We start from the raw sequence: 14,411 nt of genomic DNA, 5'->3' as shown, positions 1-14,411 counted from the left end.
ATGTGTATTCTTTTTGCTTTGGTTGTGTGATTCTAGTGCAAACCCAAAAAACACCCTGTGAATTGAGATAAGCCTCGAAGCTTATGCGTCTTATTTCTCCGCATATGGAAGCGGAAATATGGTCTTTTGTCATTTTAGGCTCATTACACTCACTTGGCGATGTGTGGGTCAATGTACATTAGAACCAAAGAACACGACTTTGAAATAAGCGAAATCCAAGATTCTTCTTTCTATGTATATGGTATCCAAAACAACCTGTTTTGCTTTGTTTATGCTTATGACACTTCGATTTGCAGTTTGTGGGTAAATGAATACCGAAATGCAATGCAAGCTTATTCGTCCTCTTTCGATTGAGATTAACTAAAACACCTATGCTTGATTTGGGCTGATAAACATTTCGCTCTGTGATTTTTGGTTGAATGTGCATTCTTTTTGCTTTGGTTGTGTGATTCTAGTGCAAACCCAAAAAACACCATGCAAATTCAAATAAGCCCTCTCGAAGCTTATTCGTCTTCTGGAAGAAGCATATGGAAGAGGAAATATGGTGTTTCTTTATTTTGGTTGCATTACATTCACTTTGCGACTTTTGGGTAAATGTGCATTAACACCAAAGAACACGACTTTACTCTTGGCCTTTAACCTTAGGAAGATAGAGCTCAAGTTTAAGGCACATGGTTTTATTTTACTGTTTACCAACTATTAATTATCTTACCCTTATCACTGTAACCTTGGTCTCAGCCTATAATTCCCTTTGACTTTGAGAATTGTTTTCTGCTATAAATCAGGGGGGGCCCTTGTCCAGGAGGATAAACATCTTGCCAAAGTACTTAGGCAGTTGGTCTTCTGCCTAGCATTAAACATTTGAAAATCTTTAAGCTCATTTTAAAATACAGACCCTAATCAAACTATAAGCCTTGATAAAAATGCAGGCTATGATTAGATACCTCATTATGATTCTATGATTCTATGGATTGAAATAAGCCCAATCGAAGCTTATTCGTCTTCTTTCTACGCATATGGACGCGGAAATATGCCGTTTTGTTATTTTGTTCTCATTACATACACTTTGCGATTTCTGGGTAAATGTGCATAAACTCCCTAGAACAGGACTTTGAAATAAGCGAAATCCAAGATTCTTCTTTCTATGTAGATGGAACTCAAAACAACCTGTTTTGCTTTCTTTAGGCTTTGGAATTTGTGGGTGAAAAAGAGCAATCCAAGCTTATTCGTCCTCTTTCTATTGAGATTAACTAAAACGTCTATGTTTGATTTGGGCTGATAACACACATTTCGCTCTGTGATTTTTGGTTGAATGTACATCTAACCCAAAAAACACCAATTTGAAATAAGCCCAATGAGAGCGTTATCATCTTCGTTTTATGTAGATGGAACCCAAAACACCTTTTTGCTTTGGTCGTGTGATTCTGGTGCACACCCAAAAAACACCACGCTAATTCCACCTATGATTCTATGATTCTATGAATTGAAATAAGCTCAATCGAAGCTTATTCGTCTTCTTTCTACTCATATGGAACCCGAAATATGTCATTTTGTTATTTTGGTCTCATTACATACACTGCGATTTCTGGGTAAATGTGCATTATCTCCAAAGACCATGATTTTGAAATAAGCTGTCAGAGCTGCCACCCAGTCCCAGCTCACATAGGACCAAGTCCGCCAGCGTTCACTTTATAAGAGTCTTTATTAAGTTACAGGTTTCATTTCCGAACTGCAGCGTGCAGCTCTACACCTTCTGCCCTAGGTCGGCGAAGACCCGTCTGAGTCCCCGCCTCTTGCACACCAGCTTAATACCCTAGCCTTGCTCCACCTCCTTCGCCTCTCCCTACGTCTCTGGGTCCTTCTGCCCCCCTGGGCCTCCTCCCTTCTACTCTCCTCTGACGCTGACCCCCCTGATCCTTCTGCCTCCTTGCGGCGGGCTTTGGGACCTGGCTCACTCTCCGGGCTGCTTACTGCTCCAGCTTCCGCTGCATTTGAACTTGGCGCGCGCGCCCAACTCTCTACTTTCCTCTTAACCGTTGCCTCGCTCTCTGAGGAGGGCGTGACCACCCCTGACTCGTGCCCTCCCTCCTGCTGACAGCCTCCGGAACCCGATGCCTGGCTACCTTCCTCCCTGCTGCTCTCAGTCTTGAGCGTGGGTCCCGACTTCCAGCTGCTGCCGCCCTCAGTTATGAGCGTGGGTCCCGACTTCCAGCTGCTACTCTCTGAATCTCCTCTGTTCCCTTCCTCCTGGGGTGTCCCCCCGGATCCCCCCCTTGCTCTGCTCACTGGGGCTCCCTTTTGGGAGTCCTCTGACTCACTGCTTAGGCTTGGAGATCTCGGGTCGTCATCATCACTCATTTTCCCTTCGGATTCCTCCCCCTCGCTCTCTGCTTCCTCCCTTCTCTGCGTCTCTGCTCCTGAACCCCTGACAACGTGCTTCGTGTTGTTGTAAGCGAACTCGGCGAGCGGCAGGTAATCCACCCAGGTCGCAGGTTGTTGATTGGCATAGCATCTCAGGTACTGCTGCATGATGGCATTGACCCTCTCTGCTTGCCCGTTGGTCTGCGGGTGTCTTGCTGATGCCAGATCGACCTTGACATTTAGAAAACTCATCAGCTTCTGCCAGAAATTCGAGACGAACTGGCGCCCGCGGTCGGACAGGATAGACCGCGGCAGACCATGCACTTTGAACACGTGATCTATGAACAGTTTGGCGGTTTGTTCCGCCGTGGCCACCTTCGCACACGGAATGAAATGTGCCATCTTGGTGAACAAGTCCACCACCACTAGTACAGCTGTCTTGCCTCTCGAGCTGGGTAGATCCGTAACAAAGTCCAGGGCCACCCTCTCCCACGGTTCAAACGGCGTTTGCAGCGGTTCCAGCAGTCCCGCCGGTGGTTTGTGCACCGGTTTGGCCCTCTGGCAGGTGTCGCACCTCGCAACGTAGTCCGCGACTTCCCCTCTCAGTCTGGGCCACCAAAAGTCCCTTGCGACTAATTCCACCGTTTTTTCCGTGCCAAAGTGCCCGGCCGTGGGTGCGTCGTGCAGCTGCTGCAGTACCCTGGCGCGAAGTTCGTCTCCCGGCACGTAGATGGCCCCTTTACGTAAGAGCAAGCCGTCTCGTATCTGGAACTCGTCGCCCTTCGCCGTGCCCTTGTGCACCTCTGCCATCTTCGCCTGCGCGAAGGAGTCGTCCTGCAACGCCCGCCGCACCGCATCCAGGTCTACTGTGGCTGAAGCGCACGCCCACGCTGTTGGCGCGAAGATGTGCATGGCTGCCGCTGGCGTCGCCTCTTCGAGGTATTGCGGTTTGCGGGACAGTGCATCCGCCATGACGTTGGTGTCGCCTGGGACGTACTCTATTCGGAAATTGAAGTCAGCAAAGAACTCCGCCCAACGTATCTGCCTCTGGTTCAGGAACTGAGCCGTGCGCCAGTGCTCCAGATTCTTGTGATCCGTGCAGACCTGCACCGTGTGCTTGGCGCCGATCAGGAAGTGCCTCCACGCCTTGAAAGCTGCATGAATGGCCAGCAACTCCCTGTCCCAGATGGTGTAGTTCTGCTCCGACTTGCTGAGCTTTCTGGAGTAGAACGCTCCCGGCCTCCAGACCCCCTGTGGGTCCCTTTGCAGCAGGACAGCTCCCACTGCTCTATCGGACGCGTCTGTCTCTACCCGCATCGGTCTGCTGGGGTCGATATGCAGCAGTTGCTCTTCCGACGCGAAGAGACGCTTGAGTGCTTGAAAGGACTGCTCCGCCTGCTCCGTCCAGATGAATTTCTTTTTCTTGGAGCTTAGCGTGTCCGTAATGGCCGCCGTCTGCATCGCGAACCCCTTGATAAACTTGCGATAGAAGTTGGCGAAGCCGACAAACCGCTGGACCTCCTTCCGGTTGCGCGGGCTCTTCCAATCCAACACCGCACGAACCTTGGCGCTGTCCATGGCTAGCCCCTTGTCCGACAACTTGTAACCCAAGAAATCCACCTCCGTCGTGTCGAACTGGCACTTCTCCAGTTTGGCGTACAGTCTATGCTGCTGCAGCCTCTTCAGCACCTCCCGAACATCTTGGTCATGGGCTTGCTGCGATTCGGAGAATATCAGGATGTCATCCAGAAAGCAGACGCACTTCTTGTAAAGGAGTCCCGCCAACACATGATGCATGAAAGCTTGGAAACAGTGAGAACCGTTTTGCAATCCAAACGGCATCACTCTGTATTCGTAGGTGCCCAGAGGCGTGAACATGGCTGTCTTCCACTCATCGCCCTCCCTCATGCGGATGAGATTGTACGCACCTCGCAGGTCCAACTTGGTGAACACGCGTCCCTTGCGCACCGTCGCTAGTAGGTCGTCAATCCTGGGCATGGGGAAATCAGAAGGCTTGGTCATCTTGTTTAAGAGGCGAAAATCCACCACCAGTCTTTTTTGGGGCGTGTCTTTCTTCTTCACGAAGAAAACAGGACTGCCCCCTACTGCCCTGGACTCCCGGATGAAACCGCGCTGCAAATTGTGATCTATGAACTGTTTGAGTTCCTGTAATTCGTCCTCAGACATGGAATACAGCTCCCCTTTCGGCAGCGTCGCCCCTGGTAGGAGGTCAATCTTGCAGTCATATTGCCTGTGCGGTGGTAGCTTGTCAGCCTCTTTCTCGCAGAAGACCTCCAGAAAGTCTGCGTATTTGTGGGGGACTGCTTGCAACGTTCCCAACTGCAGTTGTGATTCCTCCTCCTCTCCCTCCTGTCTGGGCAGGATGCAGTGTTCTGCGCAATAAGAGGAGCCGAAGATCAGCTGTCTCTGGTACCAAGCCAGTGTCGGACTGTGCCTGTCCAGCCAACTCATGCCCAACACAATGGGCGTGTCCGACAGTTGGGTGACATTAAAACTGATGACTTCCCTGTGGTTGCCAAGGCGCATCACCATCGGTGGCGTTTGCTTCACCACCTGCCCCCCTAGCAACTCTCTGCCATCCACTGTGACGACTTGCAGGGGCAGAGTGGCAGGCAGTAGCTGTATAGCGTGCTGCTCCACAAAATCCTGCGCTATAAAGTCTGCGTTGCTTCCAGAATCCACAGAAAGCGGCACTTCGATAGTGACGCCATCGGGTAGCTGGAGAGATGCTGTGAGCTGCACTACTGGTTTGGGTGGGAGGGGGTCCGTGGGTTGCAAGATCGCTGGGGACTGCTTCACTGATGCGTCTGGCTGGGCCCCAGTGCCTCTGTCTCCAGCCAGACATCGTCGTTTCCCTGCTGTGGTTCTCCTTGCTGCGTTGCTGCAGTCACCATTGCTGAGGCTGCAGTGTGCTTGTGGAGCCTCCGGGGACACTCTTTCGCCAAATGGCCTGGATCCTCGCAGATGTAACACTTCCTGTTCCCTCTAGGAGGCTTCGCTTTCACTGCTGTCGGTGCTTGGGCTCTGGCTGCTGACTGAGCCCTTGCACCTCCAACCTCCATCGGTTCCCCTCCCCCTCCAGGCGGAGGTGTGGATTGCGCACGCGCTGCTTCTCTTGGAATGAAAGAGAAACTTCTCGCTGCTTCGCGCCCTCCACGTCCTTCATCTCTGCACCATGGACGTTCTTCCAGCCTCACCCCCACAGTCAGCGCCCTTTGGACCACCTCCTGCGTGCTTCGGGGCCTCTCCCCCCTTGCAATCTCATCCTTGACCGCAGAGCTTAGACCCTCCCAGAACAGGTCTCTGACAGGGGGCGAATCCCGGTCCCACTCTAAGGCACTGACCAGCGCAAAAAAGCGGGCGTGGTACTGCCGGACGCTTGCCCTCCCTTGTTTTAGTCCATGAATCTCCCGTCGGGCAAGATCCACATCAATAGTAGACAAAAAACACGCATCCATCGCTTTGATAAAGGCATCTGCATTCTGAAGCGCCGGATCTTTATCCCTCCACAAATTGCGTAGCCACGCTTTAGCATCCCCATGCAAATGGGATAGTATGAACCCCACTTTCTCTTCCTCATCTCTAAAGTCTTTTGCCAGCAGTTGCAGTGCGCACATTACGTCTGCTCGAAAATTGGGGTACTGTTGTAAATTCCCATCGAAGTGAGCCACAAGCCCTCCTGCTCTCCGTGCCAACCCAACCCCCTCCGGTCTGGGTCCTGGCTGCCCGTGTTTAACCCATGCTTCAAACCTGGCGTGGAGATCTCTGTAGGCGGCTGCCGCATCCTCCTCCCTCTTCTTGGATGCCAGTACCTCCGCGTTCAATTGGGTAACTGCCTGTTGCAGCGCTGCAACTGTCTCTGCTTCCGTCATCTCTGCTAACCGTCGTGAGCTTGCTCCCAAACACCGATCCCCTCCTCCAGCTGCCTCTCTCTCCGCTGCGAGATATCAGGTGTCCGAAGCTTTCGGGAGACGGGTCTTACTGTCAGAGCTGCCACCCAGTCCCAGCTCACATAGGACCAAGTCCGCCAGCGTTCACTTTATAAGAGTCTTTATTAAGTTACAGGTTTCATTTCCGAACTGCAGCGTGCAGCTCTACACCTTCTGCCCTAGGTCGGCGAAGACCCGTCTGAGTCCCCGCCTCTTGCACACCAGCTTAATACCCTAGCCTTGCTCCACCTCCTTCGCCTCTCCCTACGTCTCTGGGTCCTTCTGCCCCCCTGGGCCTCCTCCCTTCTACTCTCCTCTGACGCTGACCCCCCTGATCCTTCTGCCTCCTTGCGGCGGGCTTTGGGACCTGGCTCACTCTCCGGGCTGCTTACTGCTCCAGCTTCCGCTGCATTTGAACTTGGCGCGCGCGCCCAACTCTCTACTTTCCTCTTAACCGTTGCCTCGCTCTCTGAGGAGGGCGTGACCACCCCTGACTCGTGCCCTCCCTCCTGCTGACAGCCTCCGGAACCCGATGCCTGGCTACCTTCCTCCCTGCTGCTCTCAGTCTTGAGCGTGGGTCCCGACTTCCAGCTGCTGCCGCCCTCAGTTATGAGCGTGGGTCCCGACTTCCAGCTGCTACTCTCTGAATCTCCTCTGTTCCCTTCCTCCTGGGGTGTCCCCCCGGATCCCCCCCTTGCTCTGCTCACTGGGGCTCCCTTTTGGGAGTCCTCTGACTCACTGCTTAGGCTTGGAGATCTCGGGTCGTCATCATCACTCATTTTCCCTTCGGATTCCTCCCCCTCGCTCTCTGCTTCCTCCCTTCTCTGCGTCTCTGCTCCTGAACCCCTGACATAAGCGAAATCCAAGATTCTTCTTTCTATGTAGACGGAACCCAAAACAACCTGTCTTGCGTTGATTATGCTTATGATACTTCGATTTTCTATTTGTGGGTGAATGAAAACCGAGTGCAATCCAAGCTTATTCTCCCTCTTTAAATTGAGATGAACCAAAACACCCATGCTTGATTTGGGCTGATAACATACATTTCAGTCTGCGATTTTTCGTTGAATGTGCATTCTAACCCCAAAAACACTTATTTGAAATAAGCCCAATCAGAGCGTTTTCATCTTCTTCCTATGTAGATGGAAGCCAAAAGACCGTATTCTTTCTACGGATATGGAATCGGAAATATGCCGTTTTGTTATTTTGTTCTCATTACATACTGTCAGAGCTGCTACCAGGTCCCAGCTCACATAGGACCACGCCACACAGCGTCCACTTTAAAAGAGTCTTTATTGAGTTACAGGTTTCATTTCCGAACTGCCGCGTGCAGCTCTACACCTTCTGCCCTAGGTCGGCGAAGACCCATCTGAGTCCCCGCCTCTTGCACACCAGCTTAATACCCTAGCCTTGCTCCACCTCCTTCGCCTCTCCCTACGTCTCTGGGTCCTTCTGCCCCCCTGGGACTCCTCCCTTCTACTCTCCTCTGACGCTGACCCCCCTGATCCTTCCGCTTCCTTTCGGCGGGCTTTGGGACCTGGCTCACTCTCCGGGCTGCTTACTGCTCCAGCTTCCGCTGCATTAGAACTTGGCGCGCGCGCCCAACTCTCTACTTTCCTCTTGACCGTTGCCTCGCTCTCTGAGGAGGGCGTGACCACCCCTGACTCGTGCCCTCCCTCCTGCTGACGGCCTCCGGAACCCGATGCCTGGCTGCCTTCCTCCCTGCTGCTCTCAGTCTTGAGCGTGGGTCCCGACTTCCAGCTGCTGCTCTCTGAATCTCCTCTGTTCCCTTCCTCCTGGGGTGTCCCCCCGGATCCCCCCCTTGCTCTGCTCACTGGGGCTCCCTTTTGGGAGTCCTCTGACTCACTGCTTAGGCTTGGAGATCTCGGGTCGTCATCATCACTCATTCTCCCTTCGGCTTCCTCCCCCTCGCTCTCTGTTTCCACCCTTCTCTGCGTCTCTGCTTCTGAACCCCTGACATCCATCCCCCCCTCGAAGCCCCCCCTTCCCCCCTCCCCGCTGTCAGGTGTGGGTGCTGGGTGCTCCCTCATCATGGGAGGGAATGCTGGATACAGGTCGCTCCCCGTGGGTGGCCGCCAACTGAAGACCTCCGAGTCTTCCCCCTCGCGGTCGTCGACGTTGACTTGTTGCTCTTCCATCTCTGTACCGCCGTGCTCGAACCCGAGGTCCTCCCCGAACACGTCCATGTCAGTCTCTGCGTCGGTCGCTCGACCTGGCATCTCCAGCCACTTCCTGCGCCATTGCTCCTCTGGTCGATCGTCCCACCAATACGAGTTGCCTGATGCCGAACCTGCCGGTGAACCTTCTGGGGAACGGGTGCTCCGTGCGGGTTCCCCTTCTGAGTCGAATCCATGGAACGTGCTGGAAGAAAGCGTGGGTGTGAACAACCAGTCGTCGAAGAAGCTCGCTGGCATGGGTTTGTGTGGGAAGAGGGCATGAAACTCGTCCTTGAGCAGGGGTTCCTCCAAAGCGTAGTCTGGTACCCAGCTATTGGCGCTGGCCCGGGTGCCCTCTCTGGCTAAGAGGTATTCGACTCCCTCTTCCCCCCATCTGGAGTCCAAAATCTCCGTGACCTCGTTGATGTGGTCCTGGTGCTTCACCTCCCGCGTCTCCGTCCGTTCCCTGAGCGGACTTGGCGCCGTCCCTGGCTCCTGGAACCTGTGAGGTGCCTTGTAGGGAGTGAGCACCGACCTGTGGAACACCGGATGCATTCTGGAACCCTCCGGCAGCGCCAGTCGGAAGGCTACCGGGTTGATCTGCGCTTCGACTTGGTACGGACCGATCTGCTTGTGCCCCAACTTCTTCTTGGCAAGTGACCTGGTCGGCACTGCGTGGGCTGCCAACCAGACCCAGTCTCCCACTTGGATCACTTCGCCAACCCGCCTGTGCTTGTCAGCTTGCACCTTGTAGGCGTGCTTAGCTAGCTCCAGCTGCCGTCTGAGTTGATCGTGGACCGCCTGCAGCTCTGACGCGAACGCGTCCGCCGTCTGTGGTTCTCCTTCCCCCACTCTCTCCAGTCCCGGGAAGGTTCTGGGATTCCTCCCATTGTTGGCAAAGAACGGCGTCACTCCTGTGGACACGTGCTTCGTGTTGTTGTAAGCGAACTCGGCTAGCGGCAGGTAATCCACCCACGTCGCAGGCTGTTGATTGGCATAGCATCTCAGGTACTGCTGCATGATGGCATTGACCCTCTCTGCTTGCCCGTTGGTCTGCGGGTGTCTTGCTGATGCCAGAATGACCTTGACATTTAGAAAACCCATCAGCTTCTGCCAGAAAGACGAGATGAACTGGCGTCCGCGGTCGGACAGTATAGACCGTGGCAGGCCATGCACTTTGAACACGTGATCTATGAACAGTTTGGCGGTTTGTTCCGCCGTGGCCACCTTCGCACACGGAATGAAATGTGCCATCTTGGTGAACAAGTCCACCACCACTAGCACAGCTGTCTTGCCTCTCGAGCTGGGTAAATCTGTCACAAAGTCCAGGACCACCCTCTCCCACGGTTCAAACGGTGTTTGCAGCGGTTCTAACAGTCCCGCCGGTGGTCTGTGTACCGGCTTGGCCCTCTGGCAGGTGTCGCACCTCGCGACGTAGTCCGCGACCTCCCCTCTCAGCCTGGGCCACCAGAAGTCTCTCGCAACTAATTCCATCGTTTTCTCTGTGCCAAAGTGACCGGCCGTGGGTGCGTCGTGCAACTGTTGCAGTACCTTGGCGCGAAGGTCGTCTCCTGGTACATAGACAGCCCCTTTGCGTAGGAGCAAGCCGTCCCGCACCTGGAACTCGTCCGTGGTAGCCGTGCCTCTGAGCAGTTCCGCCATCTTGTCTTGCGCGAATGAGTCGTCCCGCAATGCACGTCGCACCGCATCCAGGTCTACTGTAGCTGAGGCACACGCCCACGCCGTCGGTGCGAAGATGTGCATGGCCGCCGCTGGCGTCACCTCTTCTAGGTATTGCGGTTTTCGGGACAGTGCATCCGCCATGATGTTGGTGTCGCCTGGGACGTACTCTATTCGGAAATTGAAGTCAGCAAAGAACTCCGCCCAACGTATCTGCCTCTGGTTCAGGAACTGAGCCGTGCGCCAGTGCTCCAGATTCTTGTGGTCCGTGCAGACCTGCACCGTGTGCTTGGCGCCGATTAGGAAGTGCCTCCACGCCTTGAAAGCTGCATGAATGGCCAGCAACTCCCTGTCCCAGATGGTGTAGTTCTGCTCCGACTTGCTGAGCTTTCTGGAGTAGAACGCTCCCGGCCGCCACACCCCCTGCGGGTCTCGCTGCAGCAGGACAGCTCCCACGGCTCTGTCTGACGCGTCTGTCTCTACCCTCAACGGTTTACTGGGGTCGATATGCAGCAGTTGCTTCTCCGATGCGAAGAGATGCTTGAGCGCTTGAAAGGACTGTTCCGCCTGCTCCGTCCAGATGAATTTCTTTTTTTTGGAGCTGAGCGTGTCCGTAATTGCTGCCGTCTGCATCGCGAACCCCTTGATAAACTTGCGATAGAAGTTGGCGAAGCCGACAAACCGCTGGACCTCCTTCCGGTTGCGCGGGCTCTTCCAATCCAATACCGCACGAACCTTGGTGCTGTCCATGGCTATCCCCTTGTCCGACAACTTGTATCCCAGGAAATCCACCTCCGTCGTGTCGAACTGGCACTTCTCCAGCTTGGCGTACAGTTTATGTTGTTGCAACCTGCTGAGCACCTCCCTCACGTCTCGGTCGTGAGCTTGCTGCGAGTCAGAGAAAATCAGGATGTCATCCAGGAAGCAGACGCATGTCTTGTAGAGGAGTCCCTCCAACACGTGATGCATAAAAGCTTGAAAACAGTGAGAGCCATTTTGTAATCCAAAGGGCATAACTCTGTATTCGTAGGTGCCCAGCGGTGTGAACATGGCCGTCTTCCACTCATCGCCCTCCCGCATGCGGATGAGATTGTACGCCCCTCGCAGGTCCAACTTGGTGAACACGCGTCCCTTGCGCACCGTCGCGAGGAGATCGTCAATCCTGGGCATGGGGTAATCAGACGGTTTGGTCATCTGGTTCAAAAGGCGGTAGTCCACAACGAGTCTTTTTTGGGGCGTGTCTTTCTTTTTCACGAAGAAAACGGGACTGCCCCCCACTGCCTTGGACTCTCTGATGAAGCCACGCTCCAGATTATGCTCGATGAACTGTTTGAGTTCCTGCATTTCATCTTCAGACATGGAGTATAGCCGCCCCTTCGGCAGCGTCGCCCCCGGTAGGAGGTCAATCCTGCAGTCATATGGCCGGTGAGGGGGTAGCTTGTCCGCCTCCTTCTCGCAGAAGACCTCCAAAAAGCTCGCGTATTTGTGGGGGACCGCTTGCAACGTTCCCAACTGCAGTTGTGATTCCTCCTCCTCTCCCTCCCGTCGGGGCAGGATGCAGTGTTCTGCGCAATAAGAGGAGCCGAAGATCAGTTGCCTCTGGTACCAAGCCAGTGTCGGACTGTGCCTGTCCAGCCAACTCATGCCCAACACAATGGGCGTGTCCGACAGTTGGGTGACATTAAAACTGATGACTTCCCTGTGGTTGCCAAGGCGCATCACCATCGGTGGCGTCTGCTTCACCACCTGCCCCCCTAGCAACTCTCTGCCATCCACTGTGACGACTTGCAGGGGCAGAGTGGCAGGCAATAGCTGTATAGCGTGCTGCTCCACAAAGCTCTGCGCTATAAAGTCTGCGTTGCTTCCAGAATCCACAGAAAGCGGCACTTCGATAGTGACGCCGTCGGGTAGCTGGAGAGATGCTGTGAGCTGCACTACTGGTTTGGGTGGGAGGGGATCCGTGGGTTGCAATATCGCTGGGGACTGCTTCACAGATGCGTCTGGCTGGGCCCCAGTGCCTCCGTCTCCAGCCAGACATCGTCGTTTCCCTGCTGTGGATCTCCTTGCTGCGTTGCTGCAGTCACCATTGCTGAGGCTGCAGTGTGCTTGTGGAGCCTCCGGGGACACTCCTTCGCCAAATGGCCTGGATCCTCGCAGATGTAACACTTCCTGTTCCCTCTAGGAGGCTTCGCTTTCACTGCTGCCGGTGCTAGAGCTCTGGCTGCTGACTGAGCCCTTGCACCTCCAACCTCCATCGGTTCCCCTCCCCCTCCTGGCGGAGGTGTGGATTGCGCACGCGCTGCTTCCCTCGGAACGAAAGAGAAACTTCTCGCTGCTTCGCGCCCTCCACGTCCTTCATCTCTGCACCATGGACGTTCTTCCAGCCTCACCCCCACAGTCAGCGCCCTTTGGACCACCTCCTGCGTGCTTCGGGGCCTCTCCCCCCTTGCAATTTCATCCTTAACCGCAGAACTTAGACCCTCCCAGAAGAGGTCTCTGACAGGGGGCGAATCCCGATCCCATTCTAAAGCACTGACCAGCGCAAAAAATCGGGCGTGATACTGCCGGACGCTCGCCCTCCCTTGTTTTAGTCCATGAATCTCCCGTCTGGCAAGATCCACATCAATAGTAGACAAAAAACACGCATCCATCGCTTTGATAAAGGCATCTGCATTCTGAAGCGCCGGATCTTTATCCCTCCACAAATTGCGCAGCCAGGCTTTGGCATCCCCATGCAAATGGGACAATATGAACCCCACCTTCTCTTCCTCATCTCTAAAGTCTTTTGCCAGCAGTTGCAGTGCGCACATTACGTCTGCTCTAAAATTAGGGTACTGTTGCAAAGTCCCATCGAAGTGAGCCACAAGCCCTCCTGCTCTCCGTGCCAATCCCACGCCCTCCGGTCTGGGTCCCGGTTGCCCTTGCTTAACAAGCATTTCAAACCTGGCGTGTAGGTCTCTGTAGGCGGCTGTAGTCTCCTCCTCCCGTTTCTTGGAAGCCAATACCTCTGAGGACAACTGGGTCACTGCCTCTTGCAGCGCGGAGATCCTCTGTTCTTCCGTCATCTTGCTAACCTTTGTGAGCTTGCTTACAGACACCCCTCTTCCTCCCCTAGCGGCTTCTGCTCCCGCTGCGAGGTTTCAGGTTTCTGAAGCTTTGAGGAGATGGGTCTTACTGTCAGAGCTGCTACCAGGTCCCAGCTCACATAGGACCACGCCACACAGCGTCCACTTTAAAAGAGTCTTTATTGAGTTACAGGTTTCATTTCCGAACTGCCGCGTGCAGCTCTACACCTTCTGCCCTAGGTCGGCGAAGACCCATCTGAGTCCCCGCCTCTTGCACACCAGCTTAATACCCTAGCCTTGCTCCACCTCCTTCGCCTCTCCCTACGTCTCTGGGTCCTTCTGCCCCCCTGGGACTCCTCCCTTCTACTCTCCTCTGACGCTGACCCCCCTGATCCTTCCGCTTCCTTTCGGCGGGCTTTGGGACCTGGCTCACTCTCCGGGCTGCTTACTGCTCCAGCTTCCGCTGCATTTGAACTTGGCGCGCGCGCCCAACTCTCTACTTTCCTCTTGACCGTTGCCTCGCTCTCTGAGGAGGGCGTGACCACCCCTGACTCGTGCCCTCCCTCCTGCTGACGGCCTCCGGAACCCGATGCCTGGCTGCCTTCCTCCCTGCTGCTCTCAGTCTTGAGCGTGGGTCCCGACTTCCAGCTGCTGCTCTCTGAATCTCCTCTGTTCCCTTCCTCCTGGGGTGTCCCCCCGGATCCCCCCCTTGCTCTGCTCACTGGGGCTCCCTTTTGGGAGTCCTCTGACTCACTGCTTAGGCTTGGAGATCTCGGGTCGTCATCATCACTCATTCTCCCTTCGGCTTCCTCCCCCTCGCTCTCTGTTTCCACCCTTCTCTGCGTCTCTGCTTCTGAACCCCTGACACATACGCTGCGATTTCTGGGTAAATGTGCATTAACTCCAAAGAACATGATTTTGAAATAAGCGAAATCCAAGATTCTTCTTTCTATGTAGATGGAAACCAAAACAACCTGTTTTGCGTTGTTTATGCTTATGACACTTCGCTTTGCAGCTTGTGGGAGAATGAACACCGAAAGAGCAATCCAAGCTTATTTGTCCTCTTTCTATTGAGATTAACTAAAACACCTATGCTTGATTTGGGCTGATAACAAACATTTCCCTCTGTGATTTTTGGTTGAATGTGCATTCTAACCCCAAAAACAGCTAGTTGAAAT

Source organism: Podarcis vaucheri (assembly GCF_965113315.1).
Source record: "Podarcis vaucheri genome assembly, chromosome: W".
NCBI classification, from domain to species: domain Eukaryota; kingdom Metazoa; phylum Chordata; class Lepidosauria; order Squamata; family Lacertidae; genus Podarcis; species Podarcis vaucheri.
This window is presented reverse-complemented; position numbering follows the sequence as displayed.